This window comes from Pseudophryne corroboree, chromosome 1 (assembly GCF_028390025.1).
Source record: "Pseudophryne corroboree isolate aPseCor3 chromosome 1, aPseCor3.hap2, whole genome shotgun sequence".
Classification (NCBI taxonomy): domain Eukaryota; kingdom Metazoa; phylum Chordata; class Amphibia; order Anura; family Myobatrachidae; genus Pseudophryne; species Pseudophryne corroboree.
The window spans coordinates 78598013-78617244 of NC_086444.1; the positions used below are offsets into that span (position 1 = coordinate 78598013).

The 19232-nt window shown below is 45.6% G+C and overlaps 2 long non-coding RNA genes across 2 annotated transcripts in view; one reads left to right on the top strand and one right to left on the bottom strand.

Moving 5' to 3' along the window:
• LOC135056082 (uncharacterized) overlaps positions 1-2831 on the top strand; it is a 32043-nt gene extending 29212 nt beyond the window's left edge. The window contains exon 2 of the long non-coding RNA XR_010243889.1: positions 2227-2831. This is a non-coding gene — a long non-coding RNA (uncharacterized LOC135056082). The remainder of the gene's footprint in view (positions 1-2226) is intronic.
• LOC135056086 (uncharacterized) overlaps positions 1-19232 on the bottom strand; it is a 237576-nt gene that overhangs the window by 108014 nt on the left and 110330 nt on the right. The gene's annotated exons all lie outside the window — the stretch shown is intronic.

The window sequence follows — 19232 nt, forward strand, 5'->3', positions numbered from 1 at the left end:
ACCCCTTCACAAAGTACAAGATACAGTAAGCTTCAAATAGTTAGAACTCTCCAGCTTGGAATTCTAGCTTTCTGTGCAAGGGCAGATAGCTCAATGAATAGAGGGTCCGACTGCAATGTTATTGGCAATGGGTTTGAATCCTGGGAACATCAGCATCCTGAAATGTAATAAAGGCCAGTGCGACTGAACAGCAAAGAGCTCTCAAGTCAAGTCCTGGGTGGAATTCAATTGTTTGAAAAGTCGGTTGGGTGTCTGTTTTTTCCTGTCTATTAGATAGGAAAAAACAGACTCCCAACTGACTTTTCAATCAATTGAAAAGGGATGGGGGTAGGAGACAGGGGTGGTTAGGAGATGCTGGGCTTCAAAATGGGGGGGAAGCTGCAAGGGAAAGTTATTAGATCATTAATAACTGACAAGTGCTGCCAACGTCACCCCTACCCTGCAGTGCTATGTGCGGAGCACACTCTGCACACACCTAGTTACGGCCCTGGGTTGGGGATTGGGGTGCATCTTAGATTGTAAGATTAAAAGTCTCTCCTCTTAGGTATGATAGTCCACAGTAAATGTTCAGGTACATACCCCGTGAAGAGGCTTCTCCCTGAGAATGAATAATAATAATAATTAGTCACACTAATGGTTTTGCAGTAGCTCAGGCAGGGACCCTTCTATACAAACAGCAATCGCAGGCGGTCACCAGGGTCAGAGCACACAGCAAGTGTGGATAGTCTTGCTAGCTTTAACCACTGTATGTCAACCGGCCGGAGGATCAGAAATGAACCCAGGACCCAGCCAACTCCACAGCAGCGGGTCCACTGCTGCTTACCGTGGTGGAGAATCAGCGGTCACCCCGTGGGGGCCATCCAACTCACTACACGGATTATTGAATTGCTTCTAGCAGTGGAGACTGTTAGCTCTGGCTAGGGGACCCCTTAATCCAGGTTTGACCCTAAACCAAACCCCTAAATTAACCCTAGTACTCTAACCGCTAACCCTAATACCCTAGCCCTAAAGACTGGATGGGCCATATGGTTCTTATCTGCCGAAAATTCTGTGTTTCTATGTGACTTCCTACTTACAGGGGTGTGGATAGCTAAATCTTTCCTTGACCCTAATGGACTTCCTCCGGATGCCCCTGCAGTAATATTCTTTAGGGATCAGTAATAATACTAGACTAGGGCCAGAGATGTTATGAAATCTGAGATCAGTGCAGTGCAGTGAAATCAGATCTGAGTGCAGGATGCCAGCTGAACTTGGATGTTTTTTTAAAGGGTCAATCATTTAAAAGGCATGGTTTAGCCTTGTACATGATTACCCCTTTAAAATAAAGTCTGAGTTCTGCCGGCATCCCACACGGCCGCTGAATTCAGAATTCATTACATCCCGTCCTGGGTATTAATAAGGAGACAGTGAGGTAGGAGGGCCCTGCTACAGTGGTGCACGCATGGGGGGTTTCTGGTTACCCAGAGACCCCCCTGATGGAAAAAGTTTTTGTTTTTATGGGGGTGGACGGACGCTGGACGGAGGCAGCTCTTTACACTGTCACAGTGACAGTGACTGCCGCAGCCTGTATCAGCGTAGCCACTTGTGGCTACTACAGCAGATGGCCGCGGGGAGCCGCAGGCGCTCTGCAGCAGCAGGAGCAGTGGACAGCCTGCATCGGCGGCAGCACTGGCAGAAGCACAAAACTGGTGGCAGCAGCGGCGGGATATGCAGGCACTCAGTCTGCACAGAGCTCCGGAGCGGTAGGCAGTTGGCGGCACAGTTATGCAGAAGTTAGGACTGTGTGTATTTTTATTTATGTATTTATTTATTTATTTATGTATTTATAGTATGTTGTGGCTCATTTCACCTATTTTAAATCCACTGAGTGCCGCCTCCAGGTCGTTGTATATATGTATTCCATTCAGATGACACCGGGTTTGTGGGGAGACACCAGTCTTACCATCAGTCTATATATATATATATATATATCTATATCTATATATATATATATATATATATATATATACACACACCTTATATCTGTAAGACCCCCCTTAGAAATCCTGCGTTTGCCACTGTGCTAACAAGTTACACTGTAAAGGAGAAGAGCAAAAAGATATACTGTATAAGCGTAAACACCATAGACCTAACGTTACTGTGCACTGCTGTTATTGAGCAAGTCATTATGTGGAATGTGTTTGTATAGAATCACAATTTGTGATGTGTTTTATTTTTCTCATTTAGGACAACAAAAATGGAAGCAGCCCTTTGTCAGACCTGCTGACATAAAGTCATCTAAGACGCTATCAGCCTCAGCTTTCCAAATGGCAAAGAGGGAACTTCCACGTACAAATACCAAGTTATCCAACAAAGCCATAAATGTGCTATTTCCTCCAATTCTCGACCTGTGGGCACAGAATGACGCAATGCAGAGGTCCATTACTTTGCGGATATAACGCATCGTTCCGTGTCATCTTCAGAATGCAGAGACAATTTTATACAATTACAGATAGATTTGTTATTGGTGAACAATGAAAAAGAAACAGTTATTGTCGTTTTGCTGAGTGAGGCGTGCTCTGATGAGCGGAGACCGCACACCGCTGGCAGCAATATATAGCATAGACATTTCTTATAAATCTAGTATATAATGTGCAGCGTTTGTGCATTTACAGCATGTAAGAAATGTAGAGTGTGGAAAAAGTGGCGACGTGGGTCAGGCTCAAGCTTAAGTGGGTCACTGTGACACGTTTCATGCAGTTAAAAATAGAACTGTTGTTTTTATTGCTTTCTGACACACAAATATTTGTATTTAATATTGTAACATAAATGGGTCTACATTATAAAAAGCATATAGTTTTTTGTTTTTGTTTTTTCCATCGCATAATTTTTACGGAGGAAACAATGGGGGTCATTCCGAGTTGTTCGCTCGTTGCCGATTTTCGCTATGCTGCAATTTGTTGCAAACTGCGCATGCGAAAAAAGAAAAAACTAGTGTATTGCGCTTGGTGCACTGATAATCTAAATTTTGGTAAATGGATAAACAAATAAATAGCACTATTTAATTGTGTGTCTGTTTTACTTCAATTAACACACATGGAACTTGCTTTCATAAAAACCAACTAGAATATTTTAATAGCATTTTACATACATAGATCATAAATACCAATATTGGATATATTAAAAATCAATAAACTAAAACACACTGAAAGAATGCGTTTAAATTGTCTAGAACACAGATTAAATAATAGTGTCCATAAGTAGTAACAAGTGGACGGCAACAATGTATCGTGTGAGTGCTACACAAGCATGCCTCATCAATTTACAACAGCTGCTGGAGCCTACTGATTTGTGTCTAGTATCTCTAATCCTCTTGCTACTGGCGTCCCAGTGTAGAGGAATATTACTTGCAATATATTTACCCGGACAGCGGGATTCTCCACATGTAGCGTATATTACCAAGAGGATATCCTTAAGGCATGCAGCCACAACGTCCGCCGCTAGCACTGTTCTTAGTGCAGTAAGGATCTCTGTCCTGGCGGGCGGATAAGGATCCTTCAGGTGTCAACAATCTGCGGGTTGATTCAGGTAATAGTTCGATTTTGCAGGGAGAAAACCTAAGACATGAAGCCACAGCGTCTTGCCGCTAGCACTATCCGTGGTACAGGAGAAGTCTCTGTCCTGGCAAAGCGGGTGGGCGCTTACGTGGCCGTTGTTCCGATCAGCAAGTATCTGTACTATGGTTACCTCCACAGGGATGACCGTCGGCACCAAGCACAGATTGTAGGCACCGGTGTTTGCACTCAGGTCAATGTTGCCGTCAGTGTGAAAAGCGGGGAGATGACGTCAACGCGTTTCGTCCCGTCACAGCTCGGGACTTCCTCAAGACTATAGGGCTTACTCCATCTTAGCCCTTATATAGCTCCCCATCAGAGCCGCCTCCATTATAATTAAAATATAAGCGACATCAGTGTGCTGACACTCTAACACTGATTACTTAACAATGCACTACAAAGGCTACAAAAAGCAAGTTCCATGTATTAAGCTGATAATATCTGTCGTTAAATATATATGTATATATATAGCAACGAACCCATAATAAATTTGTATCCTCAGGATTAGACATGAAATAAAGAATTAATAATAAAATTAAAATTAAGACTAATAATTAAACCAAAAATAAACTAGAATGAAAAATAATAATAAAATTCGTTTCGATATTACGCACATTGATAATAGTATAGTAATAATACACTGATAAAGTTATGTGAAATATCACTATAATCTTAAAACTAAATATAAAAATATAAAAATATATAATATTAATAACATAACCATATTAGTACTAATATTCCCTAAAATGACCCCCTACTAATATAGCTCCCTATACTTAATCCAAACAGGTGTAGTCAATAGCTTCGTTGAGCCCTTTTGGACTCAAGGTATCTAATTTAAAAATCCATGCGGACTCACCTATACATAGCTGGCGAAATCTATTCCCCCCCCTTCTAGTGTGACAATACTGTTCCACTACCAGTAAGGACAACCCCTTAGGGTCCCCGTTATGATATCTGGTAAAATGTCGGGAGACATTGTGTTTAATAGATTTATTGATAATATTACACCTATGTTCTCTAAAGCGACTTTTAACAGATCTAATAGTCCTGCCAACATACTGTAGTTGGCAGGGACACTGGAGAACATATACAGAATATGTAGATTCACAGTTAAGATACTGTTTAATAGGAAAACTGACTCCACTGCTATTGGAGATAACATTAGTTGATCCGTTTCTCATGTAGCTACATGTGAGGCAAATTGATTTATTACATCTATAGCTCCCTAATGGTCTAGATGGCAACCAAGATTTAGGAACTTCTTTACCATATGTGGGTTTCGCCGATCTCAGGTCGCTAGGCGCTAATAAATTCCCTAGATTAGTATTCTTCTTATAAATTATCCTTGGTTTAGCGCCAATATGTTTATTTAGTAGCGGATCCTGTTTTAGAATTTCAAAATTATTATTCATAATTCTTCTTATTCCACTGGATTTTGAATTGTACTTTGATATGAACTTAACCTCTTCTAGTAAGTTAGGATCACAATTTAACGTTGCTGGTTCAGTGACCACCGGGGGATCAAATGAATCATCAATCCGTGTGGTTTTACTCTGAGGATCTAGTGACTTTAATGGTAAAATTGACAGCATAGCTTCCTCAAGTAACTTATGAGGATAGCCTCTTCATTCAAAATGACTGACCATAGTCCTGGATTGTTCGGCAAAGTCTTCGTCTCGTGTACAGTTTCTTCTTATACGCATTAATTGGTTTTTAGGTATGTTATTAATCCATGGTTTAAAATGGGCACTTTCATAATGTAAGTAGTTACTAGTCCCTACTGGTTTATTATAATTATTGGATATAATAACATCATCTTTGACTGAGAAAGTCACATCCAGATAATTAATTGTATTGTAATCAAAAGTATGCGTAAACGTAAGATTATAAGTGTTATTATTTAAAAAATTAACAAAATCCTGTGCTAATGTGGAACCCCCTTTCCAAATAATAAATAAATCGTCGATATACCGGCCATAGAGGACCAGGTTTTCTCTATATGGGCCTCTCCATATATACTCCTCCTCGAAGCGGCCCATATAGAGATTCGCAAAACTCGGTGCAAACCTGGTCCCCATGGCCGTACCTTGTGCCTGTAAATAATGTGTCCCCAAATAAAAAATAATTGTGAGTAAGAATGAACAGGATGGACTGAATTATAAACTCACGTCGCTCAATTGACAAATTATGATCTTTCGTTAGATAATAATTAGCTGCATCAATACCAGCAGGGCGCATGCGCTTAGTTATTTCACTAAAAACTTAGCAGATTTGCTGCGGATTCTGCAGCGCTTTTCAGTCGCACTGCTGATCGGTAAATGATTGACAGGAAAAGGGCGTTTCTGGGCGGCAATTCAGCGTTTTCCGGGCGTTTGCAAAAAAAAGCAGGCGTGTCAGGGAAAAACGCAGGAGTGGCTGGAGAAAGGGGGGAGTGGCTGACCGAACGCAGGGTGTGTTTGTGACGTCAAACCAGGAACTAAACGGACTGAGCTGATCGCAATCTGTGAGTAGGTCTGGAGCTACTCAGAAACTGCTAAGAATTATTTAGTAGCAGTTCTGCTAATCTTTCGTTCGCTATTCTGCTATGCTAAGATACACTCCCAGAGGGCAACGACCTAGCGTGTGCAGTGCTGCTAAGGGAGAGACCGTAATGGAAACAGAGGGCAGGCAATTATGAAAGGCCAGGAGGAGTCACACCCAGGCTGAGATCCATACCATGAAGCCCATATTGCAATAAACTTGTCCACCATGTTGTTTTGGAGATTTGTTATGTACTCCATTTTGGCTACAAACCAAGGGGTTTATTCAGGCCTGATCGTTGTTGTGCGAATTCGCAAGCCAGGCGATTATCGAAATGACAGCGCAGGCGCACGGATCGTAGGCAGAACAATGAAAAAATCCAGCTACTTTGCTAGCCGTACGCAAGTTGATTGATGGGGTGGTAACTAGCCATTTTCTGGGAGTGTCAGGAAAAACGCAAGCGTGGCCAAGCGTTTTCAGGGAGGGTGTGTAACGATAGCTCTGGCCCCGATCAGCCTGTTTCTATCGCACTGCAGGAGTAGGTCCTGGGCTACGCACAGACTGCACAGACTGGAAAAATCATTCGATGGTGAGGGAGATTTCAGCAAGGCATACACAGACTTGCACAGGGCAGGCTTTCACTCTATCTTGGCGGCGGCTCTCTGATGGAGCGATACGGTTTGAATAACCCCCCAAATATGGATGAGAAGCTGTTGACGGGTTGGAGGACATGATTGCTTCCATGACCTAGCAATTTTTTATTTAGTCACGCAGGAGAAATACAGAACCAATTTATTCTCGGGTTTTTGGATAACTGGCAGGCCGGGGCACACAGAAGCTGTGAGGAAGAAGTGGCACTGGACCATCGACCAGAAAGGGGCAATACGTGGACATGTCCACCATATATGAAAGAAGGAACCGACATGTCCACATAGTCTCCAGCAAAGGTAAAAGGTATTTGGAGTTATTTGATGTAAATGCTCTGGAACAAGGTACTATCGAGTATATACCTTGTAAGAGTTTTCATTAAGAGAAACACTAAGAGCATTTTGATATGTTGAGGTTTATCACCTCCCAGAGGTACCTAAGTCAGATTCACAAAACATTCTTGGGTCTCCAGGGATGGGTATTCCTGGACTAAAATAGAACGGTAAATTTTAGATATTATGCCCTTGTCGAGGGGCCTGAAAGTACAAAGTCGCATCATTGCCATTGGGATTCATAGGGAATATGGAGAAGAAAGGGATGAAGTAATAAAATGATGGATCTGGAGCTATAGATGAAAACAGGACTGTGAAAGAGAATGTTTCTCCCACAGTTCCGAGAAAGATTGTGGAGCAAATCCACCCAAAATATGATGAAAGCGGGTGATGCCAGCTGCTAACCAAGTAAAGACAATGTGGGTTGAGTGATCAGGGGGAAAAGAGGGGTAAAACCATATACTCTAGCAGTCTTAGGCTTTGGCTGATTAGACAAGGTAAACTTCCAGATGGAGCCATGCTAATCGTAACTCCGTCTTTGCCGGTGCGCACCCGCCTAGGACAGCATCTGGAATGCGTGTTCGTGTGAGACGCGCGCGCGCCCTATTTACTGCAATGTGAGCTTCTCTGTGCACTCCCATAGCGTGGCTAGGTGCCGGATTGCCTAGCCGCGCCAGGAGTGCACGTTTGCGATGAAGCCGCATTAGATGAGTGTGGCTCCATCTGTAGCATCAAGAGAGTCTCAAACAGAGAGCGTAAGTATGACCGAGGGGGACCATTGAAATTGAGGAAGGTCTGTGTTTCCGGGGTATCCACTGAAGATTAGAGACCAATGAAACCTGGCTGAGAGCCAAATCAAGATCAACCCAGCATTTGGTTCCTTTGTCAGAATGCCAGGCAACTAGTTGGCTAGTCTACAGGCTCGGTAATATTGGGTAGGAAATCCAGCTTAATTGCGACCAATCCAGGAGATAAACAAGTATTGCCAACGAGAAAGGTCTTGTTCTATTTGCTTTGTAGGGACCATGGTAGGATTTTATATGCCAGGTGAAATTGAAGTTAAGAAAGAGGAGAACTAAGGATGATTTCGGGATATGAAGTGGCGGCCATTTTTTCAGAGACCTGCGCATGCGCTGTAGACTCTGGCACTGTGCCAGAGTCTCTAGTGCTCAGACAGAGCGCTAACAGCGTTGTTGCGGCTGCCGGCTACGGGACTCGGGAGAGGAGGGGATCTACACCCGGACACCAGAAAGGTAAGTATTTAGAAGAAATGGGTGCAGTGTGTGCGGTGTGGGCCCCCTCTGGACCCAGGGGCCCGTGTGCACCACATACACTGCACCCATTATAGATACGCTACTGCTCTCACCGCCTCTTTGGGAGGCTTTTTCACCTATACCGCTCTCTTTCAAAGAACAGTTCTCTTTCAATAATGTACTTTTGCCTCAAATTTCTTTGGGTAGGAATCACGTTACGGTGGTCACCATACCGATGGTGGGATTCCGGCATTGAGATGGCCGGCGGGAGAAGGGGTGGGAGACGCAGCTAAGCCCCTTGCGGGCTCGGTGGCAAGCTGCGCTCGCCACAGGTTCTATTCCTACTCTATGGGTGTCGTAGACACCCACGAGTGGGAATAGTCCCTGTTAGCCGGCATGTAGGGACTGTAGGGACTGTGAGGGGGCAGGATGTAGGTGCCAGTATTGTGACCGCCGTTCTCCTGACCGCTAGTCACATAACTACATCCCATTTCCTTTTAACTTCCTACCCTCCAGCGTAAGTGCATGACCTTTGGTTCTTCTACTTTTTTCCTCTGAAAAATGTTCCCCTCCTGTAACCTGCTAAAGTTCTAGATGTTTTTGGAAGCATCACATCCTGCTCCCAGCTGTTTATGTTTAGATTCTTAAGTCTTTCAAGGTAAACTTTGTCTTGTAGACCATTTTAGTTGTCCTTCTTTGCAATATCTATATTGTATATAATAATGTACAGTATATACAAAATGTCCTTCTGGAGATACAGGCAGCAGTTTTGAGCATCGTGTTCTAGGTGTGGTCTCACTAGTGGTCTGCATAGTGGAAGCACCACCTCTCTGTGTCTGCTACTAATTCCTCTTCCTATGCAGCCTAGCATCTGACGGACCTTCCCCGTTGCTACGTGTAATCCTTCGTCACTTTTGTTTTATATCAATCAGTAAACATACTCTGAAGCTCAGTATTATGTTCAAATATGGAAATACAGTTTATTGGTGCATTTAATCAAAAGAGTAGGCAATTCAAGAATGATAAGCAATATCAGAATCAATACTCAACTTATACAGTATGTTAAAGTTCTTGAATATGTCTTTCATATCTTCATTCATCTCAGCAGAATCCATTGTCACACATAACACTCAGAATCGAGTCAGACATTGCAGAAATACCATACTAGCACAAATATGCACGTCTCTTTGTCTTAGCCGAATCCCAATAAAATGCAGGGAAGACTAGCTTCATATATTATAGTTTCTGCTTACAAAGCTGTTCCCCTGATCCTGTTCCCATCTGTTATTTTGACTTAATGCTCAGTGTACTCACTCTATGTTACACCATCTAAGAGTAAAAAATTTAAAATCATGCAATTGGTTCTCAAAATCCCCAAGGCTAAATATAGTATCAAGGGTATTATAGTGGAAACTACTGAGGAGGAAGGGGATCTAGGAGTTCAGGGGACTTAAAGGCAGGTAAGCAATGTAAGAAAGCAATGAGGAAGGCTAGTCAGATGCTTGGTTGCATAGGGAGAGGAATCAGCAGCAGAAAGAAAGAAGTAATAATGCCACTGTATAGGTCATGATACGGCTTCATCTGGAATACTGGGGCAGATGTATTAAGGCTGGAGAAGTGATAAAGCGGTGAATAGTGCAAGGTGATAACGCACCAGCCAATCAGCTCCTAACTGGCAATTTACATGTTGGAGCTGATTGGCTGGTCACCTTACACTAATCACTGCTTTATCACTTCTTCAGGCTTAATACATCGGCCCCACTGTCTCCAGTTCTGAAGACCATACTGTATCTCCAGAAGGCCTTAAATAAATTAGAGAGCATACAAAGAAGGGCAACAAAAATGGTGCATGGTCTACATCACAAAGCTTACCTGTAAAGACTAAAAGATCTTAATATGTGTAGTTTGGAGCAGAGAAGGGAAAGGGGGGACATGATAGAAACTTTCAAATAAATCAAGGGTTTTAACAAAGTCCAGGAGAGAAACATTCTCCAAATGAAGTGAAGCACTAGAACTCAAGCTGGAGGGGGGGAGGTTCGGGGGAAATTTAAGGAAAAATTACTTCACAGAAAGTGTAGTGGACAAGTGGAACAGACTCCCATCAGAGGTGGTAGAGGCTAAGATAGTAGAGCAATTTAAACATGCATGCAGAGCCGGATTAAGGCCCCTGGAGGCCTGGGGTACTAAAGAGCAGGGGGCCCCCATGGACTAAAAAAATAATAATAATAATAATATATATATATATCGCTAAGAACCCCTCCTCCTTCAGTTCAGCGTGCGGCGCGCCAATGACTGAGCCGCATGCTTGCTGAGCCAGACAGCAATTGGACAACTGAGCCGTCGCTCAGCTGCCCTGACTACACCTGTTATAGCACTCTTCTTAGAGCTGTAGTCAGCGCAGCTGACCGACGGCTCAGTTGTCCAATTGCTGTCCGGCTCAGCAAGCATGCGGCTCCGTCATTGGTGCGCCGCACGCTGATCTGAAGGAGGAGGAGGGACAGGGGAGCCGGGGCTCGTGAGCGCAGCACCGCAGATCGGATTGAAGAAAGATCCGATCTGTGGTGTGGCAGGGGGCCCTTTTGGAAAGGGGGGCCCGGGGTACGTATCCCCGGGACCCCCCCCCCTTAATCCGGCTCTGCATGCATGGGATAGACATAAGGATATCCTTACACAGAAATAAGAATCAAATAGTGTTGAGGTTACCTAAAGGTTAAAAAAAGGGGCAGACTAGATGGGCCAAGTGGTTCTTATTTGCTGTTACATTCTATGTTTCTATCTTCACGCTCTTATGTATGCTGTTAAGTGTGTGTACAAACTCCATCTCAGGGTCTCACTCTGGCCCACACAGTAAACAGCTAATCATATATTTGTCATTCTGCTACAAAAACAAGGTCTGTGTACAGAAGGAATCATAGTAACATAGTTAATGAGGTTGAAAAGAGGCAAAATGCCCATCGGGTTCAACCTGTCAACATCTTGTCAACATACTGTTGTTCGGGTCACTAGTGACATCCTCTGTCAGCAGGGCCATTGGGGAATCAGTGGAGCACCCAGGGGGGGTTTCGGAGTACCCAGAAACCCCCCTCCACTAAAAAAAAAAAAAAAAAAAAATTTTTCTTTTAGCTGCATGAGTATTATTAATGACTGTCTAGCGTCCTCTGCAGCCTGCTGTCTTCCTAGTGGCACTTGCAAGTGCAATAAAAGTTTACTTTATTTTAATTATAGTACATATATATCCATGTGCCTACATATATACACATGTATATACATACATACATACATATAAACACACACACACACATATGATAGATAGATATATATATATATATATACATGTGTATATATATGTGTACTGTATGTGTGTGTATATATATATATATATAAGTATGCATGTTTAATATGCTATGTATATGTGTATATGGGTTCACTACGAACTCCCGGCGGCCGGCCTCCCGGCAACCAGCATACCGGCGCCGGGAGGCCAGCCGCCGGCTTACCAACAGTGTGGCGAGCGCAAATGAGCCCCTTGCGGGCTCGCTACGCGCGCCACACTATTCTATTCTCCCTCCAGGGAGGTCGTGGACCCCCACGAGGGAGAATAAGTGTCGGTATGCCGGCGGTCAGGCTCCCGGCGCCGGTATGCTGGTCGCCAGGAGCCCGACCGCCGACATACTGAAGACCACCCGTGTATATGTATGTGTGTGTGTATGTATATATATATATATATATGTGTGTGTGTAGATATATGTATATATATATATATATATATATATAGATATATATATATATACACACACACACACACACACACACACACACACACACACACACACACACAGACACACTAGTTTTACGGACCCAGCATATACTGGGTCACCTCAGTCCCCACCCCCGTGATTGGCTCCGCCCAGTTCTGGAAACCCCCCCATGCAAATCCTGCGTTTGCCACTGGGAATGTCGCTGGCGATGACATGCTGCAGAATGCAAGATGTCACGCGTCTCTCCCCCCCCCGTTGGATCCAGCACTGGCAAGTGTGTATGCCACATGCCGGGTCCCATTGGCAGTGATGTCGGGCTGGGTACACATCACCTAGCATGTACTCGGCCTTACACAAGAATCAAGTCCAGTTCTAGACCTTGTGGTGCCCAGGGAGAAAGTTTCCTGTGGCACCCTCCCTCCACACCCCAATGACAGGTGGTGCACGCCGATGGCGCGCCCCCCAAAACAGGGGCGTGGATTCTTCATAGGGAAGGGGCGTGGCTTCTTCATGGGAAAGGGGCATGCCCACAGTTATCCACCTGTACTTGTGCCCCCCTGTAGCTGTGCCCCTGTCACAGGCCACCGGGTGGTGAAGTGGCGGTGTTTCGTACTTTAATTTCCCCTGATGATGTCGGTCCCAGTCTTCTTGGACTTTGCTTTCTTGTCACTTCTGGATACCCAGCAGAAGGATGAGGACCCCCAAACAGACCCCCAGACAAACTAGTCACCACACTTTCGGACAGTGACTGGTATTTTATTATCACCAATAAGGTGTCACTGCTATTGTGTTAAATGGTTTAGTAGGGTAGAATTGAAATTAAGCAATGTCACTATATATAGGAACAGATCAATATGCAGATCAGCAGTTCGAGATCATATGGTATCACAGGTAATATAGTCAAGCATTAAACATTTTAGTTACATATAACAAATTAACGGCTTTTAGGAGAACTCACAATTGCAAGTATTTCTTCAATATACTCGTAAATGAACTTCTCACAAATTATTTATCGTATACTATTACGTCACTATTAACCATAACCTTAAATGTCTACCAATTGACTGGCAGCAAGTAACCAGGAACGGTGTCCAAATTAGTGTCCCAAGTGTCCACACAGTTGCTGTAGAATTACTATTAACCGTAGTGTTCCTTACAGTATCTCAAGTGTCCACTAGAGGGTGTAGGAGTACAATCCGGCAGTGACTAGTAACTGGGTTTTGTATATTATCTCAGATATCTTATAGGAAGGCTTTCAGTACAAATCCTGAGGTGAATACGGACTAAAATAACTGGATGCAATTCTGTCAGATAGCCACTCACTATCTAGGGTAAGGGGGGGATCAATACTGTTCGCACGGGCTGGTCCTGTCGGTACTAGTGCTAACTAATATCACTGTCGCTGTCCCCGGGTGACCTTGCGTAGATTAAAAGCATCAAATTCTCCCCCTGCGCTCTGCCTGTCGGACACGGCTGTGCTGCTGCTGTACTGATTGGCTGGCAGGTGTCATATGTCTCAGGGCTCTTCCCCTCTCTGCCTGTAGTAACAAATGGGAATATTGCTGCAGGAGGGAAGCGCCTGGCTGAGTTGGCAAGGGTTGGCTGGCTGTCAAGTTGAGCTGCTGCTGAAATGGCCTCACTGACTGACAACACCTCTTACTGTCTGTCTGACCCTGGCAGCCTCAGGTGATGGGTGACAGGGGTCTTAGGCTGTGCTGACAGACTTAAACAGGGCTGACTGGAGAATGACACAAAAAGGGGTTCTGGCTGTCACTGGGGTATGGCTGGCTGTGCTGAGGCACTGTCACTGAGGTATGGCTGGCTGTGCTGAGGCACTGTCACTGGGGTATGGCTGGCTGTGCTGAGGCACTGTCACTGAGGTATGGCTGGCTGTGCTGAGGCACTGTTACTGAGGTATGGCTGGCTGTGCTGAGGCACTGTCACAGACACAATGTGAAGGGGCAAGGTTACTCACTGTTCCCCGCAGCTGCACTCCACCCTCTCACTGTCAGGCAGCCTCTTCAGTGCTTCCCAGCTGTGATGACAGAGACTCCATGATGCTTCACTTGCGGCTCGCACGCTGATATGATTCCTGTCAGCACTTCTCTCTCAGCAGCTGCGACGCTTCCCTCCCTAGCGTCTCACTCAGTTGTCGGGCGCAGACGGCTCCACTTGCGACCGCTCACCTTTCGCAGCTGGTCACCCCTTTTAGGGCTCTCTGGACGACAACTCTCCACACTGCAGCCTCACACACTCTCTAGGGTACTTTTCTCCCAGCTCTCTGGCTGTGACAGTTGGGCTCCTCTGATTCTAGACTTGACTCCCCTGGGTCCTAGTGCCCCCCATGTCAGCTCCTGCTGACATCACTAAAAGTTAGGGGATAGTTAACCTATGCAGTGCTGCGTTGCTAGGCATGGGCCTGTGCTGCAGTGGGAACACCACAGGATAGTGCCACACCAACAGTAGTTGTGCCCCCAGTAGCTGTACCCCCAGCAGCTGGGCCCCCAGTTAATTTTCCCCCAGTAGCAGTGCCCCCTGTAGCGTGCCCCTTGTAGCTGTGCTCCCAGTAGCAGTGCCCCCAGTAGCTGTGCCCATTGTAGCTGTGCCTCCAGTTGATTTGCACCCTTTAGCAGTGCCCCCTGTAGTAGTGCCCCCCGTATATGCCCCCTGTAGATTTGCCCCAAGTAGTTCTGCCCCCTGTAGCTGTGCTCCCAGTTAATTTTCCCCCAGTAGCAGTGCCCCCTGTAGCTGTGCCCCTTGTAGCTGTGCTCCCAGTATCAGTGGCCCCAATAGCTGTGCCCCCCCAGTTGATTTGCACCCTGTAGCAGTTCCCCCAGTATGTGCCCCCTGTAGATTTGCCCCCAGTAGTTGTGCCCCCTGTAGCTGTGCTCCCAGTTAATTTCCCCCCAGTAGCTGTTCCCCCTGTAGCAGTGCCCCCAGTAGCTGTGCCCCCAGTAGTTGTTCCCCCTGTAGCAGAATGTGCCCCCTGTAGTTGTACCCCCTGTAGATTTGCCCCAGTAGCTGTGCCCCCTGTAGTAGTGCCCCCTGTAGTAGTGCCCCCTGTACTAGCGCCGCTTTGAAACCCTAAAAAAAAACAAAAACAAACAAAAACCAATACTTACCAGCCTCGCTCCAGCTTCCGGACCACTGCTGCCGCTGCTGCTGCTGCTGTCTCCGGGCGCCGGCTCCTCTCTATGGGACCTCTAGCGTCAGTCAGCAGCGACGCTGTCTACGTGCACCTTCAGCAGTCAGGAGCTGGGGGCTGGGGAGCAGGTGTCTTGGGAGGGTGGCTTAGTAGCGGCTCTTGCCACGGTGGCGGATCCCTTGGGGTAGCGGCGCCACGGGCAAAAAGCCTGCTTGCCCATGGCAAGAGCCGCTACTGACAAGAATCTGCTGAAAACACTATAATTTTAAACCACTGGTGACACTATTATACAATGTTACATCTCCTGTCTTCAGTAGTTGATAATACCATTATTTTCGTCGGTCATTTAGTTTATAAAGCTTAAGTGCAAGTTGCTTTTCTTTTTTTTTTCCAAGTGACACATTCGTAAGAATTTATGTAGCCTATCTACTGTACATATCATTTTATTTGCCTTGATAAACATTGATATCACCAATAAAGATGTAGAAAAGCCCTGGTCCATGTCCTGGAGAAGTTCACTTTTCACCATTCCCTAATTTCATCTGAATGCACTTTATTTTCTCTCTGCTATCTATCCTTCAGCCAACATCTTACCCATTCCACCATCTTTAAATCTTATGCCATGTTCTCTCATTTATTCAGTAGTCTATAGCACGGGGCAGTATCAATGGCTGTTCTACGTCCTAAATATTCTACATCTATGACTTCACCTTGGTCTATCATCATAGTCACTTGGTCAATATAGTCAATCAGATTGTTTAACATGACCTCCACCCAGCAATTAATACAGACTTGGAGCTTGTTTTGATCAAATTGTTGGAGTGAAGGTCTATTCATTTACCCATTAATTGTAGTTACCAGCCTCATCCTTTCTTCCACTTTTGTGCAGCCGGTTTACATTCGATCTCTTCCTCTTCTCTGGAACTACTTTATGTTAATAGAGACTGGTATTTGTGATTAGTTTGTTACCAGCTCTACTGTAAGCTCCTTTAGTATATGTGGATGAATGCTGCCTGGCCACAATGATGGTTTTGAGAATCCTGTTCGAATCTCTATTCCTGTAAGTGGCCTTGTGTCAATGAGGCAGATGTACTAAGCCTGGAGAAGTGATAAAGCAGTGATAAGTGGAAGGTGGTAATGCGCCAGCCAATCAGCTCCTGTCATTTTACAAACCCGACTGGTGCGTTATCACCTTACACTTATTACTGCTTTATCACTTCTCCGGGCTTAATATATCTGCCCCAATGATTATCCTTTGTGTCTGTGTTCTTGCTGCTTAGCTGTAGCTCTGCCCCACCCCCCCATTCAGCTACAAATACTGAGAAGAGCAAATGTAATTTGCTATACCCTTGTCTCCTTCAAGCAGATCCTCTCGACCTGTATCCCATGCTACTGTTCCTCACTTTATTTTTCCACTTTCTCTTATATACATTGAAAAAGTTGTGTCCCATACCCTACTGACTGTGCCATCTTCTTCTTGGCTTGGGCTCCCCATCTCTTCAAAGTCTGGCCTCCAAACATCTAACCCTTTTGTTTGTGGCCGGTGTGAGTCAGGACCTTCTTCATATTAATCCATGCTGATTGATAATGACTGGATCCTAGGTTCTCACCTACACTTGCATCCAATACTTTGTTGCCATTTCTAAATACGAAGCCTAATGAGGATGGGCACTAGCAATGAGCAAAGGTAGGTGGTTCCTTTTAGCACCTACAGTATAACGAGAGGATGCTGAGAACATAACGTCATTCACACAGCATTATTAAGCCATGTTTGAAGACCACATGGAGCACAGCCAGCAGCTTCATACATGGGAAGGAGCAATCTGTCAGATTAGAGATCCACATTGCCAGTCGGCGAGTGTGATTCCCTCTAGGCTCAGTGTAACAGGCTCGGTCATGGGAGGAGCAAACCTGACCAGAGGGTGATGTTTGCTGCATGGGGTGTAGTATGGTATGCCGGCGGCCGGAATCCCGACCGCCGGCATACCGACAGCTGGGCGAGCGCAAATGAGCCCCTTGCGGGCTCGCTGCACACGCCACACTGCGGGCATGGTGGCCCACGCTATCTATTCTCCCTCCAGGGGGTGTTTGGACCCCAAAGAGGGAGAAAAGGTGTCGCTATGCCGGGTGTCAGGATTCCGACGCCGTTATACTGTGCGCCGGGATCCCAACAGCCGGCAAACTAAATACCACCCTGCTGCATGGGTGCTTAGCCCATATATTTGCCGTGAATAAACACGGATAATGGATGTAGTGCAGGGCAATGGTGATACAATGGTGACACAAACCTGGGGCGACACACTGTCTCTTGTGAAAATAAACAACCTTTATTTATATGACTCTTCCTCCAGGTTATGAATCTTAGTTATTGCTAATGTGACCTTTTTAAAAGCTCAAACCCCATTGTCTTCTGCATATACTGTAATGTCTCTAACACACTTTAACATCATTCCACTTTAGCAGATGTTACTTTGCTCTTCCGTAAACATCGCTCAATCGCAAAAGACCCAAACACGTATGCCACTGTGTCCAGCTCAGGCCCTCTATGGGGGTCATTCCGACCCGTTCGCACGCAGCGGTGCGAATGGGTCGGAAACTGCAGCTGCGTGGCGTCCACAATGCGCATGCGTGTCGTTGCCCGTCGCCGGGCAGAACATAGAAGAAAGTGATCGCTAGCGCGATCGCAAGAAGATTGACAGGGAGGAGGCGTTCCGGGGCGTCTACTCACCAAGGCGTGGTGAGACGAACGCAGGCGGATCCAGGCGTTTGGAGGGCGGATATCTGACGTCAATCCTGAGAGCTTCGTCGCTGGATCCATCGCACTGGGTGAGTAACTAATACCCTGGTCTTGTTTTGCTTTAAACTTTTTTAGCAGAGCAGGGCTGCACAAGCGATCGCAGCCCTGCTATGCTAAAATATACTCCCACATAGGCGGCGTCAAGTTGATCGCACCAGCAGCAAAAAGTTGCTACATGTGATCAACTCGGAATGACCTCCTATGTGTAGATCATTTACATGTTCAGCTTTATGTATTGCTGTCAGCAACCCATCTAGAAATGTTACACTCTCAATGACCGCTGCTGTCTGGCTTCTATTGGGAATTCTTTAATAGCTGACAATCACACATATACGCCATAAATAAGTTATGTAGAAGAATAGCTACTACGTCTAATGCTCTCAGTTCTCTTTTTACAATGTGCTATTTGTGGTTCTGACCTACAGTACATGCAGGGGATGGAAAGCACCAAACATTGTCTGACCACAAGTCCTGGTAAATCTGAATTATCTGTTCTCCAAATAAATGTCATATCAGCATGTTACAGAAACCTGTAGATCTGCTGATTTATTCTCACATTTGTTACTTTAGCAGCCAAATACTACACTCTCTAAATGACACTTGTTTTAAAATATTTTTCATGTTTTTAAATGTGTTAACCTGAGCTATCAGTTCCACCATCGATATGGGGGAGACTAGATACCTCTTACAGCTCCGTGACACAATCGCTGTGTTATCTGAGTATTGCCCGGACACTATCGCTGTGGTATCCGAGTATTGCCCAGACACTATCGCTGTGGTATCTGAGTATTGCCCGGACATTATCGCTATGGTATCTGAGTATTGCCCGGGACACTATGTTGACGCCCCAATTCACCCTACTCCTGTCAATCTTCTTGCGGTCGCCGCTGCGACCACTTTCCTCGTTCCTGGCGTCGTTGCCCAGCGACAGCGGTCGCTGGGCAATGATGCGCTTGCTCAATGCGTGCACCGCGCATGCGCAGTTCCGACCCGATCGCCCTGCTGCAAAGAAGTGCAGCGTGCGATCGGGTCGGAATGACCCCCATTGTGCGGTACCCGCAACTTGGCCAAGCATGGGGTGTGGCCACCACCACTCAGAAAAATATTTACTGCTAATAGTGTGCACGGCTTCCACAGTCCATGGTTGCATCAGCCCGGGACCTCCCACACAAACCTTGACCAA